This window comes from Pinus tabuliformis, chromosome 2_2, assembly GCF_031772625.1.
Source record: "Pinus tabuliformis cultivar Carrire ecotype Pingquan chromosome 2_2, CPIR1, whole genome shotgun sequence".
Taxonomy (NCBI): Eukaryota; Viridiplantae; Streptophyta; class Pinopsida; order Pinales; family Pinaceae; genus Pinus; species Pinus tabuliformis.
Genome location: NC_142300.1, coordinates 307,569,956 through 307,585,224, shown reverse-complemented (window position 1 = coordinate 307,585,224; position 15,269 = coordinate 307,569,956). Strand labels below are relative to the sequence as shown.

Genomic DNA, 15,269 nt, shown 5'->3' with positions numbered 1-15,269 from the left:
TGCAATTCTATGTTTCTTGTCGTGCCTGTAGGTCCTCTGTTTGTTTTGCAATCCAAGGGCTTCCAGCACCGAGGAAGGAACTTGAATCTTTCGGTACAAGTAATGTGTTTTGAACCATTTAATATTCACCAAACATAAGTGTTCTATTGCTAAGTCCTTCCCTGTGTCCAGTTGCAGGGTTATTTCCATGTTCAACGGGCATTTCTGAGGGAAACCCACCTTAGAAACAAGAAATGGTGGTCAATACAGGTAGTGATCTGTCATGGCTGGAATGAAATCCCTTATTGGCTCCTGGTTCCACATTCAACCCCATTCTCTCCACCTCTTACTGACCTATCCCCTGCAGCTCACCCGTCTGCACAAAAGAGACCAACAATTTTCTAGTTCCCATAGCCTGTAACAACAATTGCCTCTGCCAATACTGCTACTCTTATGCTGATGGGACCTTCGCAGATGGGGTCCTCGGTTCCGATACTGTGAACCTCAGTCCAATCCATGGCTCCCCTGTTCTGAAAATCCCCAATTATTCTTGCCTATCCTGCTCTTAATATGATATTCTTAATCACAAAACATGTTAATACTCTTTTCATTACTGATTGAGCAAGCTCAATTGATTGTTTTTTTCACTCAGTGAGAGGCCCACCTTCTCCTTTGGTTTTCCATCGACTATAACTACTATGAAACCCAAAATGGAGCCCAAATCTTAAAACAAACTTGACACGATTGTAATCGCAGAGAAAATGGAGTAAAGGCGTCACATTCTTGTATTCCCATTCCCAACATAGTGCCATATGACTTCCTTGCTTGACCTCACCCACACCCTTGCATCCCATGGCCTCTCTATAACAATCCTCACAAATCCTTGAAATCAATTCCTCTAGAGTCCTCTTTTGTATAGAGCTTCATATCAATGCCTCAAGATTCAATCTCTTATCATTCCCTTCCCTCCCACTAAAGGGCTACCTCAGAGATGTGAAAACATGACGCAACTTCCTTATCATCTCATACCACTCTTTATCAATAACTTAAAGGAGCTTGCTCATCCAACAGAATACTGGTTCCAATAGCAAAAGAAGAGCTCGGATTATGAGTTCGGCCCTCCTGTTTGCGTTATCAACGATTTCTTCCTCGGATGGACTTAGAACACAACCACCAAGCTCGGTATAGCTAGGATAGTGTATCACCCATCTGATGCTTTTGTCTTTTCTATCATCTATTCTCTGTGCAAATACATGCCACATGAACAAGTATCAGCAGATGATGATACAATCCATATTGCTAAAGTTCCTCATCCTATTACTTTTCCAAGGTATCAAATCTCACGCCTTGCTTGCGCCTATAAGAGGTATGATCCTCTCTCTGAATTCATGAGATGCTCCATGAATTTGAATGTAAAATGTTGGGGTACTATTATCAACACCTTCTATGATTTAGAAGTTATTTACACAAACCATGTGCAAAGAGTTTTAGGTAGGCATGTTTGGTCTGTGGGTCCTTTGCTTCCTCCTGTTGTGTTTGAGGTCAAGCGGGGAAGAAGCATGATTGAAAGAAGGAAACCCCCTACAATCGATGACTCAATATATCTTCAATGGCTTGACTCTCAGAAAGAGAAGTCTATAATTTATATTTTCTTTGGCAGCAAGGCCTGCCTTTTAGTGTATCACCCATCTAGTGCTTTTGTTGTTTTTGTCATGTATTCTTTGTGGAAATACATGCCACATGAACAAGTATCATCAGATTATGATATAGTCCATATTCCTGAAGTTCCTCATCTTGTTACCTTTCCAAGATATCAAATCTCGTGCCTTGCTCGTACGTATAAGAGGTTTGATCCCGTCTTTGAAGTCATGAGATGCTCAATGAATTTGAATGTAAAAAGTTGGGGTACTATTATCAAGACCTTCTATGATTTAGAAGCTATTTACATAGACCATGTGTAGAGAGTTTAAGGTAGGCATGTTTGGTCTATTGGTCCTTTGCTTCCTGCTACTGTGTTCGAGGCCAAGCGGGGAAGTAGCATGATTGAAAGAGGTAAACCCCCTTCCATCAATGACTCGGTATGTATTCAATGCCTTGACTCTCAAAAAGAGAAGTCTGTAATTTATATTTTCTTTGGAAGCTAGGCCTGCCTTTCAAATAAACAAATCCAGAAGATGGCAGCAGGGATCGAGGCAAGTGAAGAGTCCTTCATATTGGTCATTAGGGATCCTCCAAATGGTATGCATGTTGATGAATATGGTGCTATTCCACAAGGTTTTGAAGAGAGCATGAGGGGAAGAGGTCTGAAATTTAATGTTGGGCACCGCAGCTCTTGATCCTCTCACACCCTTCTATTAGGATTTTTCTTACCCACTGTGGGTGCAATTCTACCTTGGAGAGCATCATACTAGGAATCCCAGTGATAACATGACTTATGACTGTAGATCAACACATAGATGCTCTGTTATTGGTTGATTATCTTAAGGTTGGAGTCAGGTTATGTGAGGGCGCCACCACAGTACCCAATAGAGATGACTTGAGAATTGCATTTAAACGATTATTGTGAAGAGAAGGAGAAGAAATGAAAAGAGCATAGGAGCTAAGCAAGGAGGCTAGAACAAAAGTACAAGAAGGGGGATCCTCCTACAAAAACATGGAAGACTATGTGGGTGATCTTAAAAAGCTGATCGTTCCACTCATATTAGGCTTGAAATCCACTAAGCACTGTATCGAGTGCCAAAGGAGATTGCAAGTGTGCAGGCTCGAGGCAAGTGAAGAGTCCTTCATATTGGTCATCAGGGATCCTCCAAATGGTATGCTTGTTGATGAATATGGTGCTATTCCATAAGGTTTTGAAGAGAGAATGAGGGAAACACATTTGATAATTAAAGGTTTGGGCACCAGAGCTCTTGATCCTCTCACACCCCTCTATTGGGAGTTTTCTTACCCACTGCGGGTGGAATTCTACCTTGGAGAGCATCATACTGGGAATCCCAGTGATAACATGGCCTATGACCTCATATCAATACATGGATGCTCTGTTATTGGTTTAATATCTTAAGGTTGGAGTCAGGTTATGTGAGGGCCCCACCATAATACCGAACAAAGATGACTTGAGAATTGTGGTTAAACCACTGTTGGGAAGAGAAGGAGAAGAAACAAAAAGAGTAGAGGATCTAAGCAAGAAGGCTAGAACAATAGTGCAAGAAGGGGGATCCTCCTACAAAAACATGGAACTCTGTGTAAGTGAGCTTAAAAATATGATCGTTACACTTGTGTTAGGCTCGAAAGCCACCAGGCACTCTGTCCAGTGCCAAAGGAGATTGTAGGTGTGTGGGCTTGAGGGAAGTGAAGAGTCCTTCATATTGGTCATCAGGGATCCTCCAAATGGTATGCCTGCCGATGAATATGGTGTTATTCCACAAGGTTTTGAAGAGTGATGAGGGGAAGAGGTCTGATAATTAAAGGTTGGGCACCACATCTCTTGATCCTCTCACACCATTCTATTGGGATTTTTCTTACCAACTGTGGGTGGAATTCTACCTTGGAGAGCATCATACTAGGAATCCCAGTGATAACATGGCCTATGATTGCAGATCAATACATAGATGCTTTGTTATTGGTTGATTGTCTTAAGGTTGGAGTTAGGTTATGTGAGGGCGCCACCACAGTACCTAGCAGGGATGACTTGAGAATTGCAGTTAAACGACTATTGGGAAGAGAAGGGGAAGAAATGAAAAGAGCAGATGTGCTAAGAAAGGAGGCTAGAACAATAGTGCAAGAAGGGGGATCCTCCTATAAAAACATGGAAGACTGTGTAAGTGAGGTTAAAAATCTGATCGTTCCGCTCATGTTAGGCTCGAAAGCCACCAAGAATTATATCTAGTGCCAAAGGAGATTGCATGTGTGTAGGCTTGAGGCAAGTGAAGAGTCCTTCATATTGGTCATCAGGGATCCTCCAAATGGTATGTCTGCTGATGAATATGGTCCTGTTCCACAATGTTTTGAAGAGAGAGTGAGGGGAAGAGGTCTGATAATTAAAGGTTGGGCACCACAGCTCTTGATCCTCTCACGCCCTTCTGTTGGAATTTTCCTTATCCACTGCAGGTGGAATTCTACCTTGGAGAGCATCATACTAGGAATCCCAATGATAACAGTGCCTAAGACTGTAGATCAATACATAGATGATCTATTATTGGTTGAGTATCTTAAGGTTGGCGTCAGGTTATGTGAGGGCGCCACCATAGTACCGAACAGAGATGACTTGAGAATTGCAACTAAATGACTATTGGGAAGAGAAGGAGAAGAAATGAAAAGAGCATAGGAGCTAAGAAAGGAGGCTAGAACAACAATGCAAGAAGGGGGATCCTCATACAAAAACATGGAAGACTATGTAAGTGAGCTTAAAAAGCTTATCGTTCCATTCATGTTAGGCTTGAAATCCACCAGGGACTGTATCCAGTGCCAAAGGAGATTGCAGGTGTGCATAATAACAAAACATTTTACTGCTTCACATTTGGGAACTCTGACTTTGTGCCCATGTATTTGAATATCATTGGAAACTACCACCAGCAGAATTTGTGGATAGAATCTGATCTCTAGAACTCACGCATTGGATTTGCCAGGCGGTCTGCCACATCAATTGATCAACTAAATATTGTTTATAACTCATGGTCACATTGCATAGGAAAATGGCGGAATGTTGATGCTTCTTTTTCCTAAATGTTTATCATGAAACAACATTGTATCGACTACCAAGGTTATCAGTGGCTTGATTGCGTGAGTTTCTTTTTCAAAACAGTCTCTCCACACATAAAGCAGATTTAGTTTTAATTTTAGTTATGGAAGCTTTTGGATTCACATCATTTGAGATTTTAGATAATTTAGATGGGTTTTACTACTGTAGTAATCCATGGTTTATATGTAGCTAAATATGATCAGGCTTGAAGGCAAGATGGAAATCATCATTGCTACAACCATTGGCACTGGAGAGACAATAGGTCATCTCTTTGCAGCATATGCTGCCCAACACTTGAGAGCAGATGTGAAAATCACAGATCTAGGAAATACATTTGAGTTCATCCATTACAATGTGATGAATGAAGAGCATGTGGCAACCACAATGGACAAGGGCAGTGGATTCCTTCCACGACAACTCAGGCCATTCACATGCGTGGGTGTGAACCAATATCCTTGGATTTGGGAGAAAATCGATGAAGTTTTCACCTCCCTTAGGATGCTCCTTAAACACTCTAGATGTGGCTCATCTCCCCACACATAAACTAGATTTAGTTTTAATTTTAGTTATAGAAGATTTTGGATTCACATGATTTGAGATTTTAGTAATTTAGATGGGTTTTTCTACTATAGTAATCCATGGTTTATATGTATTCCTTTGCAACATCTGGTGTAAATGCTATTTATATTTAAACCTAAAGTATCATTAAACTAGGAACACTAGCCATCAATGCTTCCTTTTTCATGTTATTGTTCCCTTGCAGCCTGGTTCTTTCCACTCCCCTTGTTGGCCAAGTGTTCATTGTTGGCAACTATTGTATATGTTGTCACTCTTGGTCGTTTCTCAGGTGGATGTTTCATGCCCCATCGCCTTTGTTGCCTTTGCTTTCATGATTCTCTTTGGTGGCATTTCGCCATCCCTATTTTAGGCTCACGTCTCTGGAGGTTCGCGTGGATTTTTTGTCTAGGGACTTTAGTACCGTTTTGCTGCTCCTATTGTGGTGTCTCTAGTCAGCCTGCGTCAACGTTTCTCTCCACCACCACTAGTGTCTTCTTTTTCTCTGGTGGTGGTTCATGCAGATGTGTGATTAGGTGTTAATGTTGCATTGTTTGTGGGCCTTTGTGCCGCTTTGTTACTTTTTGGATGGTTCTTGATTTGTATGTATATGAGAGTTTTGACCTTGTAGTTTCTACTTTGAAGGATTTTCTTTCCTTGTGTTCTAAGGTTTTTTTCTTTCTGCAAATCCTAAGTTTAAATGTTTGTTTGTTTATTATGTGTTGCAAAAATTTTGGATTTTTTGAATTTTTTAAATAAGGTTAACTATTATTCGATTTATATTTTTAAAATCAATTTTAACATATGCAAAACATTTTTATCTTTTTTTATAAATAAAATTATATTAATTTTTGTAAGGGAAAAATTTGTCATTCAACTCTTTCCTGCATTTTCTTTAAGTTACCATATATGGAAGATGGATATACAAAAGGAATCGATGAGGTAAGGTGATAAATTTTAAAATAAAACTGTCTTTAAGAAGTTAGGCAATTGTACATTTTTTAGTTCAAAAATATAAAAACGATAATTTTTTAAAAGTCTATTTTTCTGGAAAATAATATTTAAATATATTTATAGTAAATTGTGAAAATATATATAAAATAAAAAAATGTAGGGTTTTACGTTTCATTTTATTATTATATGTAGAATGAGGATAATGCTTTTTGAGATGGGTGGAGTGTCCACCCAAAATGTTGGACACCATTTTCATCGCACATATACTTATCTAGAAATATCAATACTATATAAAATAATATAAATATATATTTATAAATAAAATTAAAATGTTAAAATTTAACATTGAATAATATTAATAAAATAATTGTCTAAGGCTTTTTATTTCAACTTAAGGTGGATGAGGATTTATTGACTTTTTCTAGTTTTTTAATCGAGGGTATACATTGATTCTCATGGGAATATTATTAGCATATGCTTAGTAGTGTATTAAAAATTTTGTTAGGTTGCATTGACTTTTAATAAACTTAAAAAATTAGATTCGTGGCACTCACTCACCAATTACCTAGGCATTTGATATTATTCCAATTCTCATAATTTTCTCCATGATATGTTCCTCATTATTATTTATAACATTCATTTATATATAAGAAATTTTTTTTTAGCAAAATGGTCCATTACTTTTTATAAATTTAAAAAATTATATTAGTGCCACATGGCTCCCGACCCACCAATTTCTTAGGGATTTGTGATTATTCAAATTCTAATATGTTCCTCATTATTATTTATAACATTCATTTATATATAATAAAACATTATTTAGCAAAATGGTCCATTACTTTTAATAGATTTAAAAACTTAGATCTATGCCACGTGGCTCCCCACCCACCAATTTCCTAGGGATTTGAGATTATTCCAATTCTAATATGTTCCTCATTATTATTTATAACATTCATTTATAATTTCTTTCTAGGTAAATGTTGATCCATAACCTTTTTATACATGGTTAGTATGCGTGCATTAGTAAGCCATTTTTCATGTTGCAATAGTTTTTTTGGTTATATTTATGAAGCTTTCCACTATATCAACTATATTAATATTTTTAATGTGGTTGTACTAGTTTATAATATTATATAATAATTATAAATTAAATATCATTTACATAATTTATATGAAGTGTTAAAATGTTTAGATGCATTTTTTGTTTCTAACTAGAAAATGAGAGATACATTAACAATTCCTACCATAGTCTTCCAATAGTGAAACCAGACCAGTGATGGAATAAAAATGTTTTTTCTCCAAAAGCAATATTATATACTACCGTCTTAACTCTATACTTGGTACATAAACTAGATTCCAAATAGAAACTACATTTTAGATTAACCAAATGTGACGAAATATATAGAAGTGCAATATAGTTGAAGCTAAATAATAACAAATTATTCTGAACCACAAACTAATGAGGGAGGGAAACCTAAAAATACAACATAGAACACCAGAGCCCAATTCATCCACATCCACAATAGTTTGTGTCCTTGTTACCTTGTGTGACCGAAGCCACAAATGTCAAGTAAAAAAATAAGCATGAGGCCAAAGACTTCCCCAAATTCTAAAGTGTCCATAGTTCCAATAGTTTCGATACTCCCTCCTTCTCTAATAGGAGAACACCAACAAAGGTGAAAGGCCGCTAAATACCACCATCTTGCATGGGGAAATTACTTCATTAAACACCATATGGTAGTGTTTGGTGGATTACTAGTGTGAGTGCATGTCGGTTAAATTTGATTGACTATGAAAATATAGAGCCTCTCCCTACCTCCCTAATGTGGTTGGTGATTGAGTAGGAAAATTTAGAGCCTCTCCCTCCCTTCCTAATGTGGTTGGTTTCCTTTCCATGAATACCCTATAACTTTGAGATGTTTAAATCAGATATCACCTACTTCAGGGGATGTTTAGATGTATTTTCAATTTTAAATTTATTCTTAAGTTATATACTAATAAATTTTAGTAATTTTTTTAAACTTAAAATTTAGCTATTAAAATTTTAAAATATAAATTATTTGACTTTTTAGATGAGGAAATATAATAGGTCATACTTTTTGTTTTCAAAATTATCATTTTTTCTATTTTATATCTTATAAGTAAAAACAAAATTGTTGATAATAAACTAGCCTTATAATAATTTACTCATATGTATATACTCTTCTTTTTTTTTCAAAACTAAAAGCATAATTTTATTTTTAGAAAAATCACATTTTAAATTATTTTAATAATTTTAGCGGCTAATTATTTATTCACATTAATCTAAATTAAATAGTTAAATTAAACTATATATTTCAATATACAGTAGATATCATAAAAAAAATAAAAAAAATAATAATAATGATTATTTAGACCAAAGATATTTATTTAAAATAATAATATATTAATGAAAAAAAAATCTAAACAAAATAAAATTTTATCAAATATCTATATATAAATATATATATATAAATATATATATATATAACCAAACCCTTTATCTAAAGAACACAATTTGCTGAAGATATTCACTGTGGAGAGTGTGGAGAGTGGGTGCTTTTATGATCAATAAATTATTTGTTAAAAGATAATAGTTGAATAGTAGTTGGTTGGTTTAATTTCCCATTTACTTTGGTTGGTTTCTATTTTCTAGAGACATGTTAGTTTATGTGGAAAAGAATTGAAATGTTGATAATTTAGAAGAGTAATTCCTTTTGAATATCTTGATATTTAGGTGAATACTAACTGTGATTGTGATTGGATTATGGACCCTGCCCAAATCAGTCCTTCAAAGTTACCAATTCACCAGTTACCATTAAAAGAAGTATACAAATTAAATGGTTTGTAAATATTGAGACATCTAGACATTTACCTCATAATACATCTCATATTGACAAAATTAAAAAAAATATCTTAGAAATTAACTAAATTATAAGTTTATTTTAAATTATTATTATCCAGTATAGAAAGAATTAATATATGACTTTTAACATATATGAGTAAAACATGTAAGACAATAAAAATTAATAAAGTTTCAATGATACTTGTGGACATGGACATGATATTTTTGTAATTAAATTGAAAATTAAAAATGACATTATTATAGATAATCATCCCGCCTTTGTTATCACTATTACTTAAAATATTTCGTAAATATTCTGTGAAATTTAAATTCATATAGTTTACTTAATTATTATTGATAATTAAATCAAAATTGTGAAATCTTAAGTCTAAAATAAACACACCAATTGAGTAATCATTATAATTAAAAAATATAGATATTTCATGAAAATTAAATTTCTATTATCCACTTAATAAATATATTAAATTTGTGAAAACCATATTTAAGAATATACATAACCATTTACTTAATAAATTGGAAATCATCCACCCTTTGTTATCACTACTACTTAAAATAATATTTTGTAAATATTTTGTGAAATTTAAATTCATATAGTTTAGTTAATTATTATAGATAATTAAATTAGATTTGTGAAATCTTAATTCTAAAATAAACACACCAATTAGATATTTCGTGAAAATCACATTAAATTTGTATTATCCACTTAATAAATATATTAAATCAGTGAAAACCTTATTTAAGAATATACATAACCATTTAATTAACAAATTCGAAAACAAACATTTTTGGCAAAGCAATATTTTCATATATGAGAATAGATATGGTGAATGTTAAAAAATCCTTATTATCAAATTAATATCTTTTTTTACCTTAAATTTGTCTAACTTTTTAAAAATTAATAAGAAGACATGAAAAGCCTAATTGAGTAGAAATATATATATATATATATATATATATATATATATATATATAAATATAAATATAATAGATAGGATTAGCATATTATTGATGAATATAAATTACAAAAATTATTAAATGAAATATTAATATAAAAATAAATCAATAAATTAAAAGTTTATATTATCTATAAAGTGGTTTTTAAAAAAATGAATTTACATGTATTTTGTTTATTTAATTTTATATATTATGTTTGTTGAGTATATACGAATTTACATTAAAAAAAACTTCATTATATGGAAATTAGAAAGATTATTAACATAGAAATAGATTCATATAGAAAAATTAATATGTAGAAATTGCTTCTTAAATGGGATGGTGAGAGTTGGGGACATGATACTCTCATGTATCATCCAATGACCAAGTTGATGAGCTCCAATATTGCAGTAAGGATGCTGTAATTCCTAGCATGACCATTTTTACTTTATCGACATGGGGTTCATACAAATTTGGAGGTGACAATGTTATATGCACAACAAACGCAACAATCTACTCTTGTCACTTCTCAACTGGGGCAATAGACCACTATGGTTTTTCAAACCAAACTTTTATTGACTAGAAGGAGGCTAACTACTCACACTTATTGCAAAGCTATCTTTAATGCAGAAAGTAAATTTTTTCCTATGTTGAGGAAATGAAAGTGTTCAATAGAATGTTCTATGAAATGACATGTAATTACCTAGCTAAGAATTAATACACATTACTTGAAGAAGGGACCTAATTTATCCTTGCATTCTATCATCTAGTTATTTGGACTAAGTAAGCATGGAAATGACACTAACATTGCTAAGACCGATGTATGCATGCACTAGCTAAATATTGCAGAAAAGAGTCTTTTGGTTTTCAATTTAGAAATGTAAATTTTAAGCTAAGCACACTAATCTTTTGTAGGGGAGGAAGGTATGGGAAAACTGGTCAAAGATGAGATTGACGGGTATGAAGGTCAAGTTGAAGGCATACCCTAGGCTTTAATAATCATTTCTGCCCCAAAAAACCTAAAACGGGCTGCTACTCAGTTTCCTATAGTTGCTACATGATTTCTTGTAGTTACTATAGGATGTCCTAGTTTACTACAGGAAACTTAGCTCAAAGTTGTAGGAAAGTAGGGAATGTGAAAGGAAGTGCTGGGAAGGTGTATGATGGTGGAATAAGGTATGGGGAAGGTGCACACTACCCAATTATAAGCCCAACTCTTTGGGATGGTTGGATTTTCTCAAGGTGGTTGTCCAATGTGGCTACCAAACAGAAATCGAAATTGGTGATTGGTAGGATTTGGCGAGAGATGGAGAAGACTTAGATGAGGCTAATGGAAGGAGTTCCTCCATGCAGATCAACAACTCTTGCAACAATAGATATTCATTTCTTCATTTATGCACAAGTTTATGTAAATGTGGAAAAGATGAGTTGAATTTAAGAAACTGGTTTATTGATGCCTAATGGATTAAATCTATGGAATGAAATGTTTCTAATCTATAGAAAACTCAAGAAACCAAATGGAAATTGCAGGTACTTCAAAAAAATCATTAACAATGATCTACTCAACAAGAATCCTAAGCTATGTAATAACCAAAAGATAAATCTGTTTTTGGGGCTGTGAGAGTGGGGCCCTCAAACCATGATCCAATGAGGGAGATGGGAATGAGGCCAGTGTCACAAGATTTTCTTATGTCTTTACTTTCACTACTGTAACACTATTCTACTTCTCTAACTAATGGAAGCAAAATTAACCAGTCATTCAAAGACTTGTAAATTAAACAAAACAGAAATAACTTCAACAACTAATCTATGATTCTAATCTAAGGATACATGTACAAAAAGAGGAACCTCTACTTCTAGGGTTGGTCCCTCACCCAAGAGCTTTAGCCCTTTAAGTCAACATAGTGCTAGATCAAAGAAACCCTTTTCATTATCACCAAAATGTCAAAAATAACATGAGAATAATAGTCAAAATATCTTAGCTCGAAATTTCCTCTGGGCTACCATAAAAAGTTGAATTCTAACGAGGCCCTAAGCCTTCTTATTTATACAATTGAAGCTACCAACAACATCCTTAAAATTAGGGAGGCTTGGCTCCCAAACTCGAGATTGACTTGTCTTCAACTATCACTAGCTTGGCTGCCAATAAACTCGGTTTGCTTGGTTGCTTGTAACTCCAAGATGATGAGATCTAGTGGAGGAATCTTCGTGTGATTGAGGAGTTAAGGAGGGAGACCCAATCTCCTAAAATCCATCTTGCTTGTCTACTTCGAGTTCCTGCACTTAAATTAGCCTAAAACTACTCCAAATACTACAGTTAATGCACAGTAGGCCACATGACATAACATCTCACCTTTACCTTTCTCACTATGAAAAATATAATAAAATATGTAAATAAATGTGAGAAAAGTTCATTTTAATAAGAGGGAGAATGAGATTAAGTCCCATACAATTTACCTATTCATCAGCCTCATCATCACCTCCCTACTGAAAGTGTTTCTCATCCTCTCAGCAACTTAGTCTATGTCCATATCTTTCATAGCTCTTGTGGCCTCCTTGACATCCAAGGCCTTTGTTGATGGAGTTTCCTCTTGTGGATAAGATCCTGCATGTTTCTCTATTCCCTCCCACTAATTTATTTATTCTTCCTCCTTTCTGCCTTCTAACACACCCAATAGCAAGGGTGGACTGTGTTTGAAACCAATCCAATTGATTTTGAGTCTCTGGAGTGCATTTTTATGCAGCGGGGTCCTTTCTACTGCATCTCTCATCCTTTAAGGGGAATTATACTCTCTAATCCCTAGGTTGTATGATAGGGTGCCACATCTCCTTTGGCATGCACTTTGGCTTTCATTCCCTAGAAATCTCAAGTTTTTCTCAAAATGTGTGATTGATTGCTTTTGTGTAGCTAGGTAACTTGGTGCAAGCTGGGGATCATTGGCAATGATGTTGTGGGTGCTAATGACATCCATTGAATTTACCTGTTCTGCTTTGATGTAAAGGGGCTCCCTTTCTTCTCTTTCCAACACCCTCTTCAGTTCCTTTGTGATGGTACTGATGAACTCTTTCCTTGACAGAGGTCTTTTATAGGCTTTCAATCTGTATCCATTCACAAGTAAGGGGATACCTTCTTCATCAATGGTCCTTATTTGCACAACCCCATTTTTATGGCACTTTTCTATCAGATATGGGCCCAACCACCTAGTCATCAATTTGCCTTTAAATTCATTAAACCTGAAGTCATATAGAAAATCCAAATCACCTTCTTGAAAACATTTGTCTTTGATGTTTTTGTCATGCCAAACCTTTCTTTGTACTTGAGTAACTTCTGTGTGTATGAGGGTCTGCATCCTAAATTAATCTAAATAATTGAGCTAGAGCAGCCTCTCTTGATGTGCCTTTGTAACATCCAAATCCAACTGTGCTGCCATTCTTAAAGTGTTGTACTCAAACTCAATGGAGAGAAGAGCCTTCTACCCATAGACCAAGTCATGAGGGGTGAAGCTAGTGGTTATCTTCTAGGTTGTATTATAGGCCCAAGTGGCCTCCACTAGTCTTTTAGCCCAATGTTTTCAGCTATTGCTGACAACCTTGGTGGCAATGCCTTCCAATGCTCTATTGGTAACCTCTACTTGTCCATTGGCTTGAGGATGATAAGCTTTTGACTTCCTATGTTTGATATTATGTCGTCTCAACATATTTTGAATGAGGTGTGAGGTGAATTGAGCTCCCTGATCAATGCTAGCTCTCTAGGGTACCCAAACTTGTAAAATATATTATCCCTTAATAACTCATCCACTTTCTCTTTTGTTGATACCTTGTAGTAGTCAACTTGTCCTTTAAGGTTTCTAGGGCCTCTTGGCAGCTTTCTAACCAGAAAAATTCAGAGTCCTTGGTCAATAGTCTAAACAAAGGTAACGTTACTTTGCTCAAGTCCTTTATAAATCTCTTATAGTATCCATCTAAGCCCATGAAACTTCTGAAATCCATCTTCTTCTGAGGAGTAGAGATCCTCTTTATGATAACAATTTTATTTGGGTCCACTTGCAATCCTTCCTAGGATATTAAGTGACCTAGAACAGTCCCTGCATTCATTAAGAACTCACACTTCTTAGGACTAAGGGATAGATTCATTTCAATGCATTTATTTAATACTTTCCCCAAGTTAGAGATAGCCTTCAGGAAATCATACCCATAGGGAGTGAATTCATCCATATAAATTTCTACAGAGTCATTGACTAGCTCTACCAACATGCTCAGAATTGCCCTTTGAAATGTGGCAGGGGCATTACATAATCAAAAAGAAAGGGCCCTATAAGAAAAGGTACCCCAAGGACAAGTGAAGGTGGTTTTATCTTGGTCCTCTGAGATGATATGGATCCAATTGTAACCACTAAATCCACAAAGGAAAGAGAAGAACTTCTTTCTTGTAAGACCATTCAAGAATTTATCAATTAAAGGTAGAGGGAAATGGTCTCTTTTCATGGCTTTGTTTGACTCTCTATAGTCCACACAAATCCTCCATTTTCCATTCTTCTTTGGTACTAGAACTAGAGAAAACACCCACTCACTATCTGAGATGGGGTAAATGAACCCTGAATCCAACAACTTCTGCAGTTCTTATTTAACTATTTCTTTTGGGGTTGGGTTCATTCTCCTTTGAGGTTGGCACACTGGCTTGCAGCCTTCCTTGATGGAAATGTGGTGAGCACAAACTGAAGGGTGCACTCCCTTCATTTCCTTATAACTCCAGGCAAATGCATCTAGATTCTCTCTTACCATGTCACATAACTCTTTTTCATGATGTGCAGAGGGAGAAGGGTTGATTTTCAATGTTTTAGCTCGACCAAATTATATCATCGTGACATGAGTAGGACTTGAGTCAACTAGGAACAAATCCGTCTAAGGGTTATCTTCAACTTTCTTTACTAACTCACTAAGAGACATGGTGTTGGGGGGTTGATTCTAGAGGATTTTATCAATCAGGTCATATTCATCAGGTTTCCCCCCTCCTATAGTAGCATCTATGGTACAGATTGGTTAATATGTGGTAGAGTAGACTTCATCTTCCTCCTCCTCTTCCAACCATAAAGGTAAGTCATGCTCTAGATATGGTTGAGCAGGAGGGTACAAGACCAATTGTTTAGACAAATGCCCATTTTTAATGGTTGTATTCCCAGCCCTCCAACTCATGTAAGCATCCGCAGTGGCTAGCCATGGCCTTCC

The 15,269-nt window shown here is 35.2% G+C and overlaps 1 pseudogene; it reads left to right on the top strand.

Moving 5' to 3' along the window:
- The first annotated feature begins 734 nt into the window (after positions 1–734).
- LOC149192515 (UDP-glycosyltransferase 89B2 pseudogene) lies at positions 735–3,865 on the top strand (annotated as a pseudogene).
- Positions 3,866–15,269: the final 11,404 nt, after the last annotated feature.